The sequence below is a fragment of the Nycticebus coucang genome, chromosome 11, assembly GCF_027406575.1.
Source record: "Nycticebus coucang isolate mNycCou1 chromosome 11, mNycCou1.pri, whole genome shotgun sequence".
Classification (NCBI taxonomy): Eukaryota; Metazoa; Chordata; class Mammalia; order Primates; family Lorisidae; genus Nycticebus; species Nycticebus coucang.
This window is the reverse complement of record NC_069790.1, coordinates 54227990-54250670: the sequence shown is the minus strand read 5'-3', so window position 1 is coordinate 54250670 and position 22681 is coordinate 54227990. Positions and strand designations below refer to the sequence as shown.

The 22681-nt window shown below is 39.8% G+C and overlaps 2 pseudogenes; both read left to right on the top strand.

Moving 5' to 3' along the window:
• Positions 1–4373: 4373 nt before the first annotated feature.
• On the top strand, positions 4374–5104 carry LOC128598318 (programmed cell death protein 5-like; annotated as a pseudogene).
• Positions 5105–13510: 8406 nt separating this feature from the next.
• Positions 13511–22464, top strand: LOC128560424 (gem-associated protein 8-like; annotated as a pseudogene).
• Positions 22465–22681: the final 217 nt, after the last annotated feature.

The following is a 22681-nucleotide window of genomic DNA, read 5'->3' as shown; positions in this document are numbered from 1 at the left end:
AAAGTTTACCTGTTTTATGCTTGTCAAAACACTTCTAGTATGAGAAATATTAACACTAAGGAAACTGAAATGAAAAGTTAGAGACGCCCAGGAACCAAACCCTAAGATTGGCCTTAGGGCTGGATCTGCCATCCACAGAGGTGACATTCTCAGGTTTTGGTATTTTCAGGAAAGGCATTAAACAGAGCTCAGGGGCTAGTCAGGGAGACGGACATGAGGTATATAAATGATTTTGCTTCTGTATAATAAAGGTTAGTAATGTGGCCAGAGAATGGTGAACTTGTTTGAAGACCCTTCCACTTTAGCTACAGAGAATCTGTCTAAACAACCTAAAATTCAGGAGCACTTCTTGGTCAATGTACAATAACACTGGGTTGTGGTGATGGTTATACAACTCTATTAACTCACTTTTAAAATACTGAAGTGTCCATTTACAATGGGAGAATTTTATGGTATGCAAAATATGATACATCAATCTTAGTAATAATGTTTAAAATAAATAATATTGTTAAATGAACAAAATAAAAATATATTATTTGTGATATTTTCAGATATTTTGACAACTACAATAGTTTGAATTAACTTCATGCCCAGCACAATCAGTCATAAATATATATGTCACTAATATGGCCCCTCGATGTCCCAATTTAGCATAGGAAATGATTTGCCAGAGTCTAATTTGGTTTCTGGCAAATCAAGGTAAATATTTATTTGCTCACATCTCCAATTAAACACAGAATAATACATTTTGAAAAATTAAAAATATGTTTTGGATCTAGACAGTATATAAATAAGGATGAGTATTTCCCAAGCAGCCATTGGGAAAGAATAACAATAAGACTTTACGGATGATCTCAAAGAGGTGGGGCACAATGGCTTATGCTTGTAATCCTAGCACTCAAGGAGGCCAAAGTGGGAAGATCACTGGAGCTCAGGAGTTGGAGATCAGCTTGAGCAAGAGTGAGTCCCTGTCTCTACTAAAAATAGAAAACTTAGCCAGGCATTGTGGTGGGCACCTGTAGTCCCAGCTACTTGGGAGGCTGAGGCAGGAGGATCTCTTGATCCTAGGAGTTTGAGGTTGCTGTGAGCTAGGCTGACACCAGGGCACTTTAGCCTGGCAAACCAAAACAAAAAATATAATCTCAGAAAGAATTTTATAACCATCTCCTTAAGCATAATTGTGTGAGGTTCTGATAGGATTATATACATAGGTTTCTCATAGGAAGGTAGTATTCAATTTTTTTTTAAAAAAATTGAAATCTCCACATACTATATGGCTATTTTTCTATGGCTGGATGCCTTACATAGAATAGAGGACAAAATATTCAACCATTTAAGTATAACTACTAAACTTTTCACTGAAACAGAAATATTCTCTTTGCTTTAATGTAACTTTTATTTTCACTGATTTGAAATAATGACCATAAAATCTTAAACAGCAGGATACCTTACAAAAGCCAGTTATCATTCATTCACTTTCTATGGTCCCTGCTAGTTTATCTGAAACTGTTTCAGACCCAAAAGTAACTTCCCATAGAAAATTACTGCTTTTCTTGTGGTCTAAGAAATCGATCAACTCTTAAATACTTCTTAATCTGTAATGTAAGGAAACCGCTCTATTTCTAGGGAACTCAGGGGAGGTAAATGGTGAAAATCTAGGACCCTCCATTTGTATCTAATTACCCTTTTTATTATAAAAGTTTGGGAGAAACATTTCCTGAGGTTTGAGATTGCAAGAATCATCTATTCCTACTGTTTGCTATTGCTCACTCATAAAGAATTATGCACAAGGGTCCTATGATTATTCTAAGGGGATACTGCTAATGTCCTTAATTGCTGATTTATTACTTGATCCTCACAATAATTCTTTAAGCCAAGTAATATTATTACACCCTTTCAATAAATTGAGTAACTGGGTCTTAAAGAGGTTAAATACCTTGGCCAGATTTATTAGGCTAGTGAATAGCAGAGACAGAATTCAAATCCAGGACTGATTCTGGAGTCAGAGTTAACTGCTTGCCAATTGAGTAAGAAACTTTGAAAAGCAATGAATCTGACAGCAGACTCTATCCTGGGAAAAGCTTTCCCAAGGACAAGGTAAGACCAATACCAAGTTTGCATTAATTGAGTTTCCCTGAACCTATATGGAAATGTTATGTCACTGGCTCCTGAAAAATCATCCCCAAGGAGACTGACTTGAAGAAGACTATCTGGGGAGAAGAGATGGGTTGTCTGTGAATTTCAGCCCCAAAGGGAACAGCCCATCCAAGACAGAACCAGATTATGGCTAACAGCGATTGTGACCTATCACTTAATAGAAAATTTTAACTTGATTGCAGCCTCCAATTCCTTCAGCTGGGTTTCCTTAATAAGAACATTATACTTACAGACTTCCAGGTGTTTGACTGATAAACCCATGTGCAAATAGTGTCTCACTGTTTGAAAGGAGCAAAGAGCAAGCTGAACAGTGCATTTGGGTGGGAACTCCTAAAACATTTTCTAGGAGCACTTGGTTGTTAGATGTTTTCCCCCTTTTATTCCCAAAGAAAAATATGCTTTCCCAGGAAATCTGAAATTATAAGGTTTTTATTTTTTTAGACATTGCCGCATAATTTACACTTCTGGCAAAGATTTCTCCCAGTAACCACTTAGGATCCGTTTTCATTCAGCCCGTCGGCACTCCTATGCAATTTTGGAAAAGGTCTTATTCACAGGGATGGCCATGGTAACCCAATTGAAGGGCCCACTGTCCTTCAATTGTCCCAACTAGACTATGCGTTGAGTGGCTTGAATAGCTCAGTGATTGGAGGGCCCTGTTCCCCTCAAAGCCCCCGTTGGGTGGAGATGAAGCACCTAACTTTGGCAGGGCTGGAACTGGGTAGCTCGCCTTGCCTTGGCCAGGACCTCCAAAGCTTTCTGTTTCTCTATGTTGAAACTGGGCCAATCTTGTCAGCTCAGTGACAATGAAAAAAAAAAAATGAAACACTGTTAATAGGATTATACGATTTGGGGAGTAGAATGTTGTTACAGATGATTTATTTTGAAAGCTGATTTCGTTTTAGCGAAAACAAGCTCAACCCATTCCACCAGAGACTGTGGTGCCAAACACAATCATTTCTCGTTTGAAAGATGTGATTGCTTTTTAATGTGGAAATTTCACAAGGTTACAAAGAGGAGAAAAGTGAAACTCCTTTCATATAACAAAGTCACTTTGGGCTATGGGTTGTAGTGCCCTGACAGTGTCCAGATACCCTGACCACATTGCAAGTCAGAAGGTGGATCAGTTTGATTTACACCATTTCTCAGTTGTGTTTTTCACATGCCTTTGAAATAGCCTAATGGTTTTTTTGACCAAAGTAAATAGCGAGGAATATATTTTTAATACTGGAAGGATGCAGGTCAGGCAAGGATAGGAGAGAGAAAGAAAACAAAGGCAGGTAAAGAAACGTAGTCTGTGGCCTGTGAATGTGTGCGTGTGTCTGTGTGTGGGTGGGTGTGAATACCTGTATGGGTTTGAATTGCTCCTCACCAAAATGATCTTATTTGCTTTCTCCAGTTTGACTAGACCAATAGCCTAATATTTAATCTGTTCCAATTTATGTAATCTGGCACTTCGCCTTCACCAGGTTCTATACCATCTTCTCTCCCCATACCTTTGAAAGCTTTTAAAAGAAATAAAGACCCATCAAAACAATTTTTTTTTTAATGTGATCATTGGATATGGCTGAGATTATCAAAATAATGATGGCTGGGTTTTGATTCTGCCATATTTCATTAGGTTTTACAACCCTTAGCTGCTATGTAGTCCAGAGTGAAACTCTTAGAAAACAGACAGTGGTGTTGGGAGAAACGTTTTCTACTGATAAAAATCACCAAATTGAGAAAAATCAAAAACTTAAACAATTTTGGAGAGAATTGAATGTTTTCTCTATGGAATGAGTTACCCATCCTTAAGTTACTCTTTCATCCCTAACTGTGGGTGATGGTACTTGGGGGACGGGCAAAGAAAGCGATGACAGTATAGCACCATTTTTCAGAACCTCGAATGTAAATGACATTTACTATGGAAACTTTTTGTCCACTGGAAGGACAAAAAAGTTCCACAGTAAAAACTGGTGGGAGGTTTTTGTTTCTTTGTTTCAGTTTGGCTTGGTTTTTTACCTGTGCATTTTGAATATAGGTAATCCTGTTCTTTTGTGACAGGCGGGGAGAAAGCAGGTGAAGGAATTCTATGATTGCAGGGCGCTTTGCAGAAGCTTGGCAAAAATATTATTATAGTATCTGCTGGATCCAGCACTAAAGAACATGAATCCAGGTAAAATTAAAGGGACTAAGCAACTGGATGGGGCCCAAGGGGGTATGGGGAGGTCCCCATGAGTGGGCTGTGGGGTGACTGTGGCTGCTTGACCCTGGATGGATGTACCACAGTGGACAAAGAGCTGGAGGTGCTGAAGAAGCAGAGGCTGGCCGAGCTGCAGGCAAAGCACCGGGATGGTGGATGCAGCACAACAGGAAGCAAAGCCCAGGGAAGCAGAAATAAGAAACGATACCTTGGCCCATGTTCTGGATCAGTCAGTCAGCCCAGGGCCAAGTTAAGTAATTTAGCACTTGCAAAGCCTGAAAAAACTAAAGCAGTGGAGAATGACCTTATATAGACAGCAAGATATGGACAACTAAGTGGGCCGGTATGAGAACAAGGTTTAATAGAAATCCTTGAAAAAGTAAGCCAACAAACAGGAAAGAAAACAACAGTTCAGGGCGGCGCCTGTGGCTCAGTTGGTAAGGCGCTGGCCCCACATACCGAGGGTGGCGGGTTCAAACCCGGCCCCTGCTGAACTGCAACCAAAAAATAGCTAGGCGTTGTGGCAGGCGCCTGTAGTCCCAGCTACTTGGGAGGCTGAGGCAAGAGAATCGCTTGGGCCCAGGAGTTGGAGGTTGCTGTGAGCTGTGTGATGCCACCGCACTCTACCGAGGGCCATAAAGTGAGACTCTGTCTCTACAAACAAAAAAAAAAAAGAAGAAGACAACAGTTCAATTTAACAGAAGAAAAGTAATGGACTATGAAGAAGATGACAAGTTTTGGCCTGACATCTTTAGAGACTAGAACTTAATGGAACAATTCTAGGACAGGAGTTAAGATCTGATTACATGTTTACTTTGTTTATTGTCTCTATGCCTTTCATAAAAGTGAACTTGCTATACAAAATTAAAAAAGAAAACTGGATGGGAAAGGTGTTTGTTTTTTGTTTGGGAGAAGTTTGGGCAGAATGATTAGGGAATTAGAAAAATAAGCAAAGTGAGATTGCAATGCCCAGTGTTCAGTTTAAGCACATCTTAGTTATCTCCTGGGAGTTCACATTTACTCCATCGTTCGTTTAATATTTCAGGTCAACCCAGAACTTCCAGATCAGCTTACTCCATGCAGTGAATATAAATTTCCTTCCACTTTCCTTTTCAATTCTTCCTTTTCTGCTAATTGTCACTCGCATTCTCATATGGAAATGTTGACATAGAGTATTTTACTTCTTAGCACTGAGTCATAGAAGAAGGAGACAGACTCTACAAAATAAAATTTGGGATCATTATGGATCAACATCATTGGTACTTAAAGAACGGGTTGCATTTACCGAGTGGCTCCCACATTCCAACTATTTCATACATGCATCTCATTTAATCCTCACAAAAAACTTGAGCTAGATATTATTATGCCACTTTGAGATTGGGAGGGAGAAAATTGAGATTCAGGAATTTAAGAGCTTACAGCTTCATCTACTCCAAAGCACCTGCTCACCTCACCAGGTCATTCTGCCTCCCAACTTCCCTTGAAGCACCAAAAGTCCATTGATTCTCTTGGTTGAGGACTAGGCTGATTCAATGATACGAGCCTAGTTACTTCTGATTTTTGGAATTTAAAGTCTTCGATTATAAGATTTTGGAAAAAGACTTTGGAGATCTTCATATGAAAAGAAAGTGAAACATTACCTTCAGTAGTCAGATAGATAATGGTAAAATGCTGTCGGCTCTGAGGATTTTCCCAGCAAGTAAGACTCTGAGACTAATGATAATAATAATGTCATCTTTTATTTATATTATATGCACAGCTCTTGGTGCCCTCTCATTTATATTTTCGCATTTAAATCCTCCCAACAAGCCTATAACTAAACGAGACAGAGAATATGATCTCATTTGACAGAAGAAGAACCTGTGAATTAGAGAGGTTAAGTAATTGGTTTATAATCAGATGGATAAGCAAGAAACAAGAGTCCAAAATGAGCTTCACCTTTCCAACTCTATCCTTCACGGTAGAATACGAGATTCATAGCCAACTTAGCACCAGTGCCCTGTGAAAAGTGTGCTCTCTCAGAACATTCTGCTATCATGCTACTTACCACCCTGTATTTAAATTACTGGATCACTCGTCTTTATAGCCATCAACTTTGAGCTTTTTGAAATGGGAGAATGTCTCCTTTCTTTTTAAGAGAAGGGCTATCACTCTATTGCCCGGGCTAGAGTCTAGTGTCATAATCACAGATCACTGCGACCTTGAACTCCTGGGCTCAAATGACTCTACTGCCTCAGCCTCCCAAGTGGCTGGTACCTCAGGCATGTACCAGTATGTCCAGCTAATTTTTTTTCACTTTTTATAGAGATAGAGTCTCACTATGTTGCCCAGGTTGGTTCTCCACCTCATTCTCCAGTGATAAGATTACAGGTGTGAGTTATACAGCCTGGCTTTTTGCTTTCTTTCTTGTTAGTTTTTTAAAAAATCTTATTTAAGTTTCTAAATTGAACAGATTGCAAACTCTTAAAGTCCCACAACTCAGAACTGACAAATGTCAACATTTAGATATATGTTTTATTTCATCTCTGTGTTTTCGGTACCTGGCATAAAGTCTGGCACAGAGTGGGTGTCCAGTGAATATCAGTGAAATTTAACTTTGGGATCCATAATTGTGAAAATGAATTGGCAAATTTGTTACCTAGTATGGAAATAACATCTTCAGGTTATTCCTTTATTTCTAAAGTTGTCATGTTTGAGGTCTTACTGAAGATGACAATGGTAATCATAGGAAAGCTTGGAAAATGACATCTTCTATTGTGTGTTTTTCTTAGAAGGTGAACTACACATGCCCCCCGCCCCCAACAACATCCCTATAATGAATGTTTTACTGGATATTGATTGATAGTTTCTTCAATAGTTTTTTTTTTAATGGTTCCTTCTTGAATTTCAGCGGTTACTAAGACTGCACAGTCTACATAGGAATAGAAAACTACATGAAACCAGACCTCTAAGCTCAGAGGGCAAGCATGCACACTGCACCCAAAATCATGTCATTCCAATCCGAATGTACTAAATCCTTCTGTAATGTGTGGTCAAGGAGTTAAGTTCTAAAGGAAAATGCAAACAGCCTAAAGTGGAAACCATATCTGTCTGTCTTCTCCAGTCTCTGTGACAGAACTCTGCAGAGGAAGGAGGCAGCAAAGCTTCTTAACGTTGTCTTAATAGCTCACCCAGGAATGACAGCCTCACCAAGTGCTTCGAAGGAGTTATACAGTAAGGGCCAAAGTTTGGGTTTGGAAAAGAGAGGAAGCAAACTGACTCTGTGGTTTGTTATGAGATCCTGGGAGGAGCTTTGAGTGTTACAAAGAATCTTTCCTCCTCCAACCCTTCCAGCCTCCTCCTACTCCCTGGTGGTTTTTTATTCTTTTCCATAGAAGCTTGGCGGTCTGGACAAAAAAGGCTAACTTGAGAAAAAGAGAGCCCTTGCCTCAGGTCTCCGTTGGCATGACTTGTGACTGCGGGCCTTAGAGCAGATTGTGAGACTAGAAGCCCTCTTTCATTGAGTCTGTCATACTGAGAGGAAAAACTGCTTTGTGTGATGACTTTATGGCAAATGCTGGCAACAGCTCTGCCCTGCATACTGAAAGAGAGACATTTCTGACCGCAGCTCATGAACCACACTTATTTACTCTGGCACATGCCCACTATTTGTTCATAGGCTTTCTGTCTCTACTAAATGTGTTCCAATTTTGGAGGCTAAATCATTGCCAGTAGTTTCCAGGACATTCCGCTAGGCTAAGCAAAATTGCCCTAAGCGGTAGTCAGAAACCACTGGAGTAGTATTGTAAATACAGACTATTTGCAGAAAATGAAAGATACTGAACATCTTATCTTTTTTTTGTGCTGCAGAAATCCATGGGTCGTGTCTTACAGAAAGCCAAGCAAGGTGCTAACAAGAAACAAGAGGAGGGTACAAGGGCTTTCAGTCCCACTAGAGCTCAGAAATTGTGCTTGAAACCACTTTGAAAGTTAGTCACAGCCTAAAACAGTGGTAAGTGCATACCACGGCCGTGTTCCGAAGGCATGCTGGAGATTAGGTGCAGCCTAACCAGTAGCTTTTTGTCTGGTATGGATTTGAAAATGAACAAAAGATCTGAAAACAGTGGAGCAATGATAAGAAGAAAATGAGGGTGCTCAGGCTTCTTAATACCAAGTCTGCATGCAGTGAGAGCCATTCCATCCTAATGCAGGTCGTCACCTTGGGTCTAATGATGGCTTAATGGGTCATGTTAGACCATGCTGATTTTAAGATAATTGAAAATTCTCCGTTTGTAATAAAACCTCCTAGCATTATTGAGCTGTGGCCTTCCATATCTTATTCCAGGCAGGAACTAAAAAAAAAAAAAAGGATATATTACATGATACTGCTTCCCTGTACATAGCCCTTTTGGATGTTCCTTATTATATTTATTTTTAACCAGAGCAGAGATTTTACTTATCCTTGTGTATTAATAATAAAGAACTGTGTGCATTATGAAGTCAGCAACTTTAATCTCAGCTCACCAATATGACCATGTTTGTGTTTAGAAAGAGGAAGGAAGCTCATTCCAAAAGTAAAATGTCTATCAAAAGTAATGATTGTCTTTGGAGGTGGCTAAGCAAATGCTTGCAATTATTTATACGCTTTATAAAGCCTCTTCGGACTTATTGAAACAAGTCTTTTTCATCCTAAGAGTGAAACAAAATTAAGTTGAAACAAGCCACAATTAAAACTCCATGTGCTGGGTTAGGAGGGAGAAGGAAGGGTATTCACATCCCTATCCATGTGTATTCTGTTAACATTTCAGACTTTGTAACTTTGGGTAGTGGACAGCATGCAGGGGGACTAGGTAGGAACAAGCCACCACATCAAACTGATAGTGGAGTAGAAGAAACATTTGACACCTCCCGCCTTCTCTGCCCCCTGTCTGTTTTTAATTTTGTTAAATCATTCCCATCTGGAGATTGTATATTTTAAGTTGCCTCTCTAAGCAACACAGAAGTACATGTCAGAGAGCCTGATTTTGGAGCCAGGCAAAGAGATGTAAAAGCTATAAAGACCCCGAGCCTTTATAAGAAAGACAGAAAAGAAACAGGATGAGGTCATGCCTACAATGACATTAGCCCTTACAGCATGAGTGGCGCTGGGAGACGTAACATCTCTCTCACAGGGAACTTAAGACTTTATGTGTGCTTGTGTTTTAAAAAGTTAATATCCCTTTGAAAGCTGTTAAGGTGACTTCCTGGGAAATATAAACTACCATGAAAGTTTACTAGAAAAGAGATTCCGCAGCAAGCAACTTCAAAGTGAGCAGATTTGTCCATCATATATAAGGTGGTAACAGAAAAGGGGAAAAAACTGGTGACAAAAACTAAAATGTGTCTTGCACATGTGCACATGCAGAGAAACATCATGATGCCGTGGAGCACATCAATTGTGAGTCTCGGGGGAACAAAATTGTGCTGTCTGTGTATCCTAACATAGCTCCCCAATAAGTCACGTATGTGTATTTGGGAAGGACCTCAAATTCACATGTTCTGGGTATTGGAGTTTGCATGTGTGTGTTTCTAAAATATACATGCATGTAAACAATGGGCATGACACTAGTTTCTACCAACAGAGTAATTATGAGGCTCAAATAAGAACAAAACAAAGGGCTAAGCATGAGACTTAGAATAGGCCCAGTACTCAAAAATTGTTATTTGCTCTTATTATCTAGAAACTTGTGAGAATTTTTAAAACCTGGTACAATATTCATAACCAATTGCTTCCTCTCTAGAAGGGAGTGGACTTGACCCTAATTTGTAATTGTTTCAACATTTTATTTATCATATATATTTTCTCCTGCTTGAGTTTTTTGAGAAGCTGTCCGTTTAGCATCCCTGCAGCACAGCACATCACTGTAATAAGCTCTTGACAGTGTTAATATTGTGGTTTTTGTGAAAGTAAACAGTAAGAGCATCATGGGCTCACACACAGAGATCTACACTGCATTCAGGAAAAAACCTTTCTGAATGGCATTTCTTTATGCGTTAGTCAATGTCGCTATTTTAAAAAATTATAAGACCATTGACTCTTTTGCTAATAAAGCAGTTGCTGTTTACCACCACTTTCCCAGAAAAAGAAATCCCTGCCTAGTTGTGTATGTCTAGCCTTGATGCCATTCTTTCTTAAAACTAAACAATTATGATTCTAGGTTTTTTGCATAAGCATCCTTCTGTATTTATTATTACTCAAAGGTTATAGGAGCAATGGAGAAGTTACCTCAAATAAGAGAATAATTAGTAAATGAAGACCAGAGACTCCTGGGGGACAAGGGGTATTCACTTATGCCAACACTGGAAATTCTATGCCCGTGTGCGTTTATACACGTGAAAGACACGCATTTACGTACAGAAACCACATAATTATTAAGAACTGACAATGGTGCTCTTGATTCTCACTGGAAATCACTGAGAGTCAGATGGGCAATTTTTCTAAGAGTTCAAAGTTAAATCAGAGCCCTGCCCAGTCAATAATTCTGTGAGTTTGTTCTGCCTAGCTATGAAGATGTTCAGAAAATCTTGGGTTAGTAGAGCAAAAATGAAACAACGCTGTCAGATTAAAACTGCTGTGGGCATTTTTTTTTTTAAGTTCCTGGCTTAAGTCATTATGTAATCAGAAACAAAGCCTTGCTCCTGTTTTCTAAGGGACAGAGGAAGAGGAAGAGCAGAGTGATTTGATCAATGGCACATAAACACTTAGAACAGACATGCCTTGTGAGATTACATGTTCTAAGAAGGCATCAGCGGCAGCCCTTTCTGAATCATTTGTCTTTCTGATCTTTTAGGAATCAGCCTGTAGGTAAACCATGGGGTAAGGCTGGAGTGCCTGCGTGAGGGTGCATGTGCGCATGGGAGGGGTGTCCAGCACCCTCTTTTGGTCCCAGCCACTGTGGAGGAGAAAGGTAGGCAACACGGAGGTACAGTGCTGGCGGTCTCCCGTGGGCGGCACATTTTCAGGCTGTCTGCCCTCTGGATAGTGCCTCATCCCTCAAGTGTGATGACAACTGGCCATGCAAAACTGATACTCTGACTCTCTCAATCTCTCAGGCTGGGTCTTCTTTACTCAGAGCAGATCGTTTTCTATGTGCATCATTTTAAGGGTGCTAAAAAATGTGTCCTTCTTCCCAAAATATTGTTGCCATCAATTTGAAACATAGCTTTGGAAATTTTACCGTTTAAAATTCACATCTTTGGCTTGGCGCCTGTGGCTCAAGTGGCTAAGTCACCAGCCACATACACCTGAGCTGTCGGGTTCGAATCTAGCCCGGGCCAACCAAACAACAATGATGGCTGCAACAAAAAATAGCCGGGCGTTGTGGCAGGTGCCTGTAGTCCCAGCTACTCTGGAGGCAGAAGCAAGAGAATCGCTTGAGCCCAGGAGTTGGAGGTTGCTGTGAGCTGTAACGCCACGGCACTCTACCCAGGGTGACAGCTTGAGGCTCTGTCTAAAAAAAAATTCACATCTTTGACTTAAAATACTCCTGTTCTAGGACCTACTAATGAAGGGTAAGGCCCCCACCTTCCATTTTAGGGGGGACAGCATATTAAACTGTTTTTACCCTTTCTGCTATCATTCTAATTAGGTTACCAGATAACTTCCTGTTCCCCTGGAAAGCAGAAATAAACATCCCACAGGAATACAGCATGAAGCAGGTAGAATTTGATAGACAATTTGGTCGATATGAGAGGTATACAAGGTCCAGAGCACATCAACCCAAGTGAAAGCCACAGCAAAGGGACCTTGAGTAACCAGAATATGAAATTATACCTCTGGGTGGAGTTGGTGGGTGAGAGAGAGTAGGAGAGAGGGAAGAACTTCCAAAATAGGTAAATATTGCCCAAGAACAACTCCCCAGAATATTCCTAAGGCTGGCCCTACTACAGGGGAGACCTTCTAGCAAAATATACCATAAGAAAATGTCACTTCTACACGATTGCAAGAGGGACTTTGCCTAACAAATGCAATCAGTGTAACCTGTTTTATTGTACCCTCAATGAATCCCTAACAACAAAAAAATCAACACATTGTACCCACATATGCATAAATGTATTCATGATCTATGTGTATATGACTTAATAAAAAAAAGAAAGAAAAAAATGTCACTTCTTCCCCATAAACATATGCCCCACCCCCCCGACTCTGTCCCTCTGCATGTTTCCCATTGGGGAGATTTCCAGTTTCTATGGAAACCTCTAAGTTTTTCTGTGAACCACAAAATATTCAAGAAATCTATAGCTCTTCAACTAAATGATCATATTCCAGATTTCTTCATTCTGACACCCAACCCCTGACCTTGGCACATCAGGAAATCCTCGTCATATTGTTGGCTAAAAGACAGTGAGTACATCTCTTGAGAATTGCAGAGATGTGCACAAGCTATTCAGAGTAACCCTGCCAAAAGTTGATATAGTATATTCTGGAAAGTTCTTATCCCATAGTTAGGAATAGGCCATTATTATTTTTAAGAAGAAAAAATACCATTTTCTATCTTATCAAATCCTTACCTTCTTTCTGCAGATCTTTATTCTTTGAGAGAACTAAAGATTTTTTTAATACATAATATAAAATATGATCTATCGAGATGATCCGAATGGAATTAATTTTCTGCAAGACTGGTACATCACCCCACCCTCTCCAACCACCTGATGCTACTGCTTCCAAATCATGGCACTTCCCTCTCCACTCAAGGACTGCAGGAATCTTGGGACAATTTTCCCAGGTCATGTTTCTAAACAAGCCCTGGAACTTCTGGCAAAAGAGCTACCTCAAGTCATAAAAGGGGAATGTCCAGCTTTAATTATGGATTTTCTAGGAGGGGCAGCTAAGAGGGGGTAAGGAGGATAGAGCGGATACCTACAATAGGAAAAGGAATAATTACTTGTCTTTAGCTATCCAATCCTGTTCTTTGGGTTAAGAAAGGATTTAGGAGCCCAGTTTTCATGGAATCTTCTAAATTTTGATAACAGCATAGAATTTGTTTAAGTCAATACCACATGAATATTGTTGATATTTTAGGGTCCAGTGGTGTCTCATGAAGCTAACTATGACTAGTAATAACAACTTTCTCTACTTCTTTAATTAGAGAAGGAAAAAAAGAAGGAAAGGAGGAAAACAACACGCATTGAACATTTTGTCTCATTCACTTTAATTTTCAAGCAAGCTACAGACAAGAATGATAAAATCATTCCTCATTCATTACCCCAAATGCTCATAATGTTTTACTAAGTATATGATTTACTCTCATAGCAATGGTATCAGGAAGTTACAAAAGGATTGAAACAATTAGATTAAACAATTTACTTTCCTCCTGAGTTCTTTTGTCTTCATGAGTCCATATTATTAAAAAATATATACTTTTTTACATACATATACTTTACATTGAGTTGATTGGGTGCAATACTTTTACTACCATTGGTCAAGAATACAGTGTAGAAACATGTAATTCCAGAAATGTCATTCTGCTCTTTGACTCAAGAAAATACTTCCTTGTGAATCAAGAGATTAAATAGTTTTAAAAGAGATTATGTCTATGAAGCCACCAGGTTCACCTTTCAAATACTCATATTTCAAATACTTCCTAGTAGCAACTCAAAAACATTAAGTATCTTAGTCCACAAATATGTATGTCCCATTGAAATTATGTATGTTGGGTTTTCCATTATCTCTGGGCTAAAATTAGCAGTCACTCATAGACTCTTTCTAAAGATGATGTTACCAAGGAAAAATTTCTTTTCAAGATTCTGTGGATTAGATAGTCAGATAAAATTTTCTCTGTCCAAGCCTGCTTGTCTCTGAACAATTTTGATCCTGACCCAGCAAAAGCAATCTCTACATTTGGTCTTTGGAATCTGAGGAGGAAAACTAAAACAAGTGGTCATTACCAAGCAGCGTTTCCATAATTACTTTAATGGGAGAGAGTGATTTTATGTGAAGGTCTTTGTGACAACTCAGGAAGAAATAATCAAAAGGAAAACTGTTTTCACAGCTTGTGACAAGGTAATACCAATAAATAGCAATGGCGCCTTGATCGTTTATCCCAGAGACCCTAATACTTGGGTTGACCATATAATTTATTGTCCAAACCAAGATTCTTTAAAGAGTGAAAGGACCTGCAATTAGCAATTACGCTGGCCCAACAAGTGTGAACCAGGATAGGTCAGGCAAACAGGGTTTCTATTCACCTTATTAAAACTGGAAAGGAGATTGATTGTGGAAGAACACTAACATGAGGTGGGTTTCTAATTCATGTTCGATATTAAAGGAGGTTTTTTATAGGAAGTTTAATACATGCTTATTTTAACAATAGAGCTTAGTGATGTTTTTTTCATAGCCTCTGGTCATAGGCCTTATGTTGTCAAATGGTAGATTATCTTACATGACAGGCATATTGAAGAGGACACTGGTTTTTTTCAACTCTAGAAGCCACTTATCAGAGCATAATAATACGCATTCACTTAATATAAATGCCTATTCCATGATGAATAACCTACTTACCTGGAAAACAGAAGTTTTCAATCTACCTTTCAGAACTTACAAAGTATTAAAGGTAATATTCATCCCAGATCAACTTGGAGAATAAGAGACCATTGCTGGGAAGAACTTAGCACACAGTATACACATGATAAATATTTGTAGGATAAAAAAATGACAGAAACTCAGCAGAACGTAGCATGGATATGGTATTCAAAGACAAAGGCTAGATGATATTACCAAGGGAATGAATTTCAACAAAGACAGCAGGTGGCCTGAGAACTGAGCTCTTAGTAGTCCCAACCTTTAAGAGGATAAAGAAGAAACTAAAAAGAAGCCATCTTGAAGGTAGGGGGAGCTCTAAGAAAGAGAGGTGTCCAAAAAACCAAAAGAATAAAGTATTTCAAGAAGGAGAAAGTGACCAAACATGAACAATGAGTTGAGAAGTAGAGAACATGAGGACTGAAAATTGAACATTGGGTTTGACAAGGAAATACAAAAAATGACCTTAACAGAAGAGTTAAGGGAGAGTGGTTAGGGCTGAAAGCCTGAGAAGCGTGGGTTTAAAAATGAGTGGGGCAAAGAAAGAAAATAATAATTAATTAAAATATAAAATAAAATAAAAGTGCATGGGGAATGAAAAGAAAATATATTTATGAACATAAAGGCAACTTTGTCAAGGAGAATTGCTGTAAAGGAATACAGAGAAATGGGATGGTATTTAGAGAGTATGGATTGGAGAGCGATTTCTTGGGTTTTGTTGTTGTTTGAGATGGAAGATACTGCATATTTTTGTGCTGATAAAAAGGATCCAGAAAGCAAGCAATTTTCATAAAATAAGTAGGGAATGCAATTTAACCCAAGCTCAAGTCTCTAACCTGGGAATGGGGAGGATTTTGGCTACACCATTCTGGATTAATTTCAAAGCAAAGTGGTTAAGAGAGGAACTTTCAGTAGTATTTCCATGACCTTAGCTGGGCTCTGTTGATAAAAGTGAGTGAAGATGAGTGAAGATAAAGGAGCAGAAACTTCAGGAAGCTTCTGAAAAGAGGTAAAAGAAGACATCTAAACTGAACTCATGAGATATGACAAAAAGTAAAATAAGGCTGTCCAGAAATGCTGGGAAATTTTAATTATAAGTGTGTAGTAGTCAAGTGTAATCCTTTGGTTGGGTTGAGTTATCTATTGTGAATTAGTTTTGTGTAAAAAAATTCAGACAATATAGACAAACACAGGTTAAAAAAATGACAGTAATACACACACACACACACACACTTTCTTTTTCCCTAGAGAGAACCACTGTTAACAATTTGGTGCACATCCCTACAGATGTGAGAGTGTGTATACACATACATATATGATGTACAAATATTACAAAAATAGGATCATATACTACTTACCCTATTTTGCAACTTGTTTCTTATACCTAACAATGTCTTTTGGTACTTTTACATCTCAGTAGAAATGGCTCTAAATCCATCTTTATAAAAAAAAAAAGAACAACTGAATAGGCAATACATGAACATGATACGCTAGATACTTTATACAGTGTGAAAGGGACAACAGGAGGAGAGAGTCTTTCTCCCATCTCCCAGCCAGTTTCTCTCCAGAGACAACCACTATTACCAGTTCCTTAAATGTCCTTCCACTGTTAGGCGAGGCATGTAGGCATATCTATGTATGTCTTTATACAAATGATAGGATACCATGCACACTGTTCCATACCTTGTGTTTTAAAATTTAACTACGTATCTTAGAGATCATTCCATAGATGCAGCTGCCTCATATACCTTTAAACAGCAATATATTAGTCATAAGATTTCTAAAATCTACCGTATCTTTAATGAAATCATATATCTGGATAGTTCTAATTTTCCACAATTAGCCGAATATAGCCATACTGAGCAACAAATTAGAATTTATTCAGCAAAAGGAAGAAGAAACTGAAATAAAAAGAAGGCCTGGAGAAGGCATTTGAGAGTCTAAGAATTGTGAATTACATCCGAAGGCTTCATCACCATGAAAATACATTATTAAAAAACAATGAGGTCCAGTATCTCCTGCGGTACCCCCCTCCCCATTCCCCTTCCCCTCTGTGTCTCCCACGAAAATTAGGCACCTTCTTGCCCACCGCCCAGGATCTACAAGCTATGTGCCCGCAAGATTCAGTGCCGATTTGGACTTTCACAAGAAGGATGGCAGCACAGGCATCAACATCGAAAGCTTCTGAGTCTTGGTATTCTCACCCAGCGTAAGCAAGATACTGGCAACATTATCATCGAGCAGTGGCTTGGATGCGAAACCACCAGAAGGCCTACAGAAAGGCCGTGCAATTCCATTTCAGTTTCCCATGGCATCTCCCTTCTGCAGTTTCTTCCCAAAGCTCTTGTGATGATGAGGCTGGAGATCCTCAGTCTTTCAGTGACCATCGCTTAGCCCAGCAGGACCACCACTGGGGTTCACATTTCAGAAGGTCTAGGAAGCAACGACACATTAGCAAGAGGTTCCAGGGACCCGTAAGAGAAGACCAAACTTCCTCCAAAGATGAGGAGGTAGAGACTGAGTCAGACGGAGGGGTAGAATGGGACCTGAGCAACATGGAAATCACGGAGGAGCTCGGCCAGTACTTTGCAGAGACCGAGAGGCACAGAGAAGAGTGACGGCGGCAGCAGCTGCTGGATGCACAGTGCCTGAATGACTACATGAATGCCGACCATGACCTACGCTACAACCCCCACAGGTCAGTCAAACCCCCCACTGAGAGGCTGGGCGAGCCACACAAAGCCGAGATGAAATGCTTGCATGGGTACAGCGCTGCCAAGATCCAGGCCATGGAGGCTGCAGTGCAGCTGAGCTTTGACAAGCACTGTGACAGAAAGCAGCCCAAGTACTGGCCTGTCATTCCCCTGAAGTTCTGAGCCCTGGGCTCAGGGACCCCTGCGAGTGCTGTCTGCACAGGGTCCCTAGACTCACCCCCTTCCCTTTGGGTACACTCCCTTCATCTCTCCTTCCCTACAGTTGTCAGGGAAAAGGAACTTTATGCTGAGATACTCCCATGTTCACCAGAAACCCAGTGGACACTCACAGGGTAGAGGTAATACGCCAGTCACTTGGAATTCAGCAGGATCTACGCTGTTGCCAGTGTGAGAAATTTTCAGACATAAGATGATAATTTTGTATCTCCTACATTGGTTTCAGATGCTGATAACTGTTCAGTTCATTAAAGTTCTTGCCTAGGGAAAAAAAAAATGAGAACTTCTAGGTGATAAGGACATTCTTATTTTTAAAGAAGAATGGATTATTTTTGTCATTTTCAGAGAAGATACAGTGACCAGCTATTCTTTGTTGTGGTCACTTAAACCCTTCTGATGATCTCAATGGAGCATTTTGTTGGGACAAGTCAATGGATGTCTAGAAAGTCCCTTTTTTGCTAATACAAATGCCTGGTTCAGAAACCATGCTCCTCCATCTAGCATTTTTCAATGGCATTGCAGTTGATACTTTTCAGGGAGGCTGGTTTTACAGATATTGTGAAAAAATTAATGTCATTAAATGATTCCTTTACCAGGAAATCTCCAGGGGGAGGGGGAGGGAATAATAGTGATGCTTTCCTTCTATATAAAATACATTATTAACTAAACTGGCTAGAAACACAGAATTGGGCGAAGCTGAATCATTTGGTTCTTTTTACTCCAGTTCCCATTTCGAAGACAAAAGGAATAATTGTGTTTAATGCCTCTGCCTACTCCAAAGACATGCTGGAAGAGACAGAAATATGAACCTGCACATAAGGGGAAGTTTTAGGTGAGGTACCCTCGCTGTAATTATGTTATAACTCTGGCCAAGTGAGGCCGCAAAGAGAGCATGTGGGTTTATAACAGTGTTTTCGATCTTTTTTTTTTTTTTATCTCACAGCACACTTGAACCTATAGTTAAACTTCCGCAGTACAGTTAAGTTATGTTGATCAAAATCAGAGTAAAAAAAAGAATATGTTTACTGTGCTTTGAACTTCTTTCATAAATAATTAAATTTAAAAATTTTCACAGCACACCTAAGATACCAGGTAAAATCATTGGTTTAGAGGCATAGAGATGTGTGTATCAGAATCAGCAGGGGAGATTTCCAAACTACTCCTTCCCTTGCTCCCGCCTCTCATCATAGTTAAGAACCATTATGGATATAAGCGTTGGGTTCTGAATAGCGGGCGATGTACACTATGGTATTAAGATCATGGGCTGTAGTTTCAGCGAGACCTGGGTTTGCATGTCCACTCCACTTCTTATTGATTATATGCATGTATGCTCTTGAATTATTTATTTAACCTTAGGAAAGCTCTCATTTCCTCACCTGTGAAACATCTGCCTTTAAAGCTGGCGTGTGACTGCCACATAGTTAGTGCTCAATAGTTACGCCTTTGGTTCCTTGTTAACTCTGCACATAATTGTCTACTCCGAACCACAGATTTAAGGCAATATTTGTTATCCTACATGCTTACCAGTTACTTCTCTCATAAAGGATTAATAGCTGTGGAATCTGTACAATGTATAAGCATATATGGGTACATGAGAACTTTAGAGCTACAAAGGGCTTTAAAACCATAAAGATTTTCTTCAGTAACCCCTCATTTTATGAATGGGGAAACTGAGGCTCAGAAACGCATGAGACTTGCCCAAGGTCACAGAGCCGATAGGTATAAGGGTCAGGATTGGACCATAATTTCCATCTTCTAGCCCAGCATATTGCACTTTTTGACTCTCTCAAACCACACATTTAATAAAAATAAAATATACTTGCCTGAAAAAGCTAAGGATGAGAACATTATTTCCTTTTTGTTGCAGGGTTCACTGAAATCATTAAACAGGACGAGAAAAATCCTGTTTGAAGTGATGTTCATGCAGCACTAGCATAAAAATTAACGGCAGAAAAAAGATGCAGAAAGCGCCCCCATCGTTGCAGAGGGGGCATCCAAACACCCAGAAGGGGAGTCAGCAGTAGCCCAGGCTCCAGGACCCAAAGACACACATTGTAAGGGAAGAGATGGTGACTATGGAGAGTTTCCTATTTCACTGGGCCCAAAGCAGCTTCTCTAGTCCTTCCCAGTCCTATGTTTCAAGCTTCTTGAAGAGTCATAAGATTTCTAAAATCTTCAGGTTTTTCCACATGGCTGCTTCTTCCTCAAATTCTCTACTCGTGCCCACATGACTAATACAGACATTAGTTCATCTGCAATAAATTTGCACTACAATTCTCCTGTCCTGGGAAAACATGAATTCAGACGCATAAATGAATTCAGGAAGCAGAGTTAGGGCAATGACTAACACCAAGAAACCTTTAAATGCAAGTCAACAGATAATATCTACATTTGTGCCTCTAGAAACAGCACCAAAGGATCTTCTGGTCCCTCAACAAAGCAGGGTGCCAACCTTGATCCCATATGCCGGAGGTGGCGGGTTCAAACCCAGCCCTGGCCAAAAAAAAAAAGAAAGGCTACACGTGGGTCTGACTCACTGGACCCAGAGGAGTGGAGTGGAAGGTCACAGAACTGGAAGCACACCCAGTCCGGTTCTGGACACCTGCCTGTCTGCCCACCCATGACCACTGTGGGATCTAAGGCCAGCAAACTGCCTTCAAAACTCGGCCTAGAGTCCCTGCCTCTGAGCATGGCCCAGCAACCGCAACAGTCTCCACTCTGGCCCTGGCCACCGTCAGGAAGGCATCTGTTACCTCCTGCTTGGCCCTCTGTCCTGTGGTCACCAGGATAACCCAGCAGTTGTAAATTTCAAATTCTGCTAAATGTTGACCTACTTCTAACTGCCTACAACACTTCTCCTTGGGGAAAGCAGCCTCACTCATGAGTACTCTCTGCTAAATGAGTGCCACCTTGTCTCTTTCCTCTACATCATCATTATAATTAATAAGCAACAGTATCATCCCTGGTGGTTATGTTCTTATTAGGTGTTAACTGGCCTTAGCATCATTATCTCATTAAGCTTTTCCACCTAAATTACTTTATCAGCTTCCCTCTGAAGGGGGTCTAGTACCGTCTGGCAGAACAGAATCCCCTACACAAACACAGGAAAGCAAAAAGGATAATCACAGGCAGCTAGACCTGCTCCAAATACATTTTTTATTTTTTTGAGACAGAGTCTAACTTTGTCACCCTCGGTAGAGTGCCGCGGCATCACAGTTCACAGCAACCTCCAACTCCTGGGCTTAGGTGATTCTCTTACCTCAGCCTCCCGACTAGCTGGGACTACAGGTGCCCACCACAATGCCTGGCTACTTTTTGTGCAGTTTGGTCAGGGCCGGATTTGAACCCACTACCCTCGGTATATGGGGCTGATGCCCTATTCAACTGAGCCACAGGTGCCGCCCTCCCAATACATTTTTGAAAAATTAATGTTATTTCTATTACTAAGAATAATCTTACATTTGTATAAATCCTCTCTTCCAAAGTATTTAAAGCAATACACAGAAGCTATTAAACTTTGTCTTCCTTGATTTGGAGGGGGGGGAAGAAGTTGTGGAAGAATCCATTCTAAAATATTTACAACAGTTCAAATATCCTCCCTCATCACTACCCACCTCTCTATTTGGATAAAGCATCTCCAGTGCTTTCATTAAGATGCTGAATTTCAAAATTTTATATAAAAGGGTGTGAACAGGTTTGCTCATTCCCTACTTCATGCAACCTTGCCTTCAACTTCCCTGATAATGCTTAGCTTTTCTTTCCTTCAATAGTATTCATTTCATAAACGAAACTTTTGTAAAAGTAAATGAAGACTATTCTACTCATAAATGAGTGGAGACTATAGACTAATACATTTCCCTAGAAATGCTTTCATTCCTGAAGCCTAATCATGCTTATTGCTTCCTCTATTGTCCCAATGATTTCCTGTTAACCGTGAACTCTTTTCATTTTTTTCTCCTTTATTTCTAGGTCATGCTCATTCTCTGCAGTTTGGGGAATGTGCCAACAAGAGTTGAAACTTACCCTTTTCCAGCCATTAGTCTTGTTTTATTTCCCATGTCAATTATCCCCTCCCTTCCTCACTTTCCCCAATCCTTTAATCATCTCCCATGTAATTCAGCAGTCATCCCAACTTTCCCAACACTTTCCTATTTTTAAATATCTTTCTATCTCACAGTTCTCATGACCCGCCTTTCCTTCAGACTCAATAGTTCACTCAATTTTCTTAAAAATTGTCTGGTTTGGTTTGCATCCTTCTTGCTCATCCACCTCACCTTCCCATTTTGAAGTTCCTTTTTGTTTCCCAAGGTGCAGGTCATGATTTGAAAGGGTGGAAGGGAATCTTAATCTCCTTCCATTTATTTACTTCATTTTTAAAATTCAATTATCATTCCAAGAGATAAATCTAGGTTTATAGTCCTCAATCCTTCCCACAGAAGCAATTAAATACACAAGTGGATACAAGGAAATGCATCCTTCAAATGAAATATGGCACAGTTGGTTGGTGTTAATCTGAGATGTGTAGACCATACGTTTTCTCCTTTGAAAACGAAACTGGGCATCATAGCTAAAAGACACATTGATACCTTATGGATCAATGTCATATAAACCTTTTCGCTTAGGGATCTTAAGGAATTACCAAAATGCAAATTCTGCTATTAGAACACTTTCTGTTAGCATCCAGTCTCTTTTCCTAGAAGAGCATTAATTTTAGTTTTCAAACTTTTTCACGTTTTGTTTTTGAACTTTCACAGGCTTTGGGGCCATTTCCCCTTTCTCTTGATCTTCCTTTCCTTGTCCTGAAATCTCAGGAGAATTATTTTAACAAATACTGGAGATATTTGTTCTTCCCTTTATTTTCTCTACCTCAGG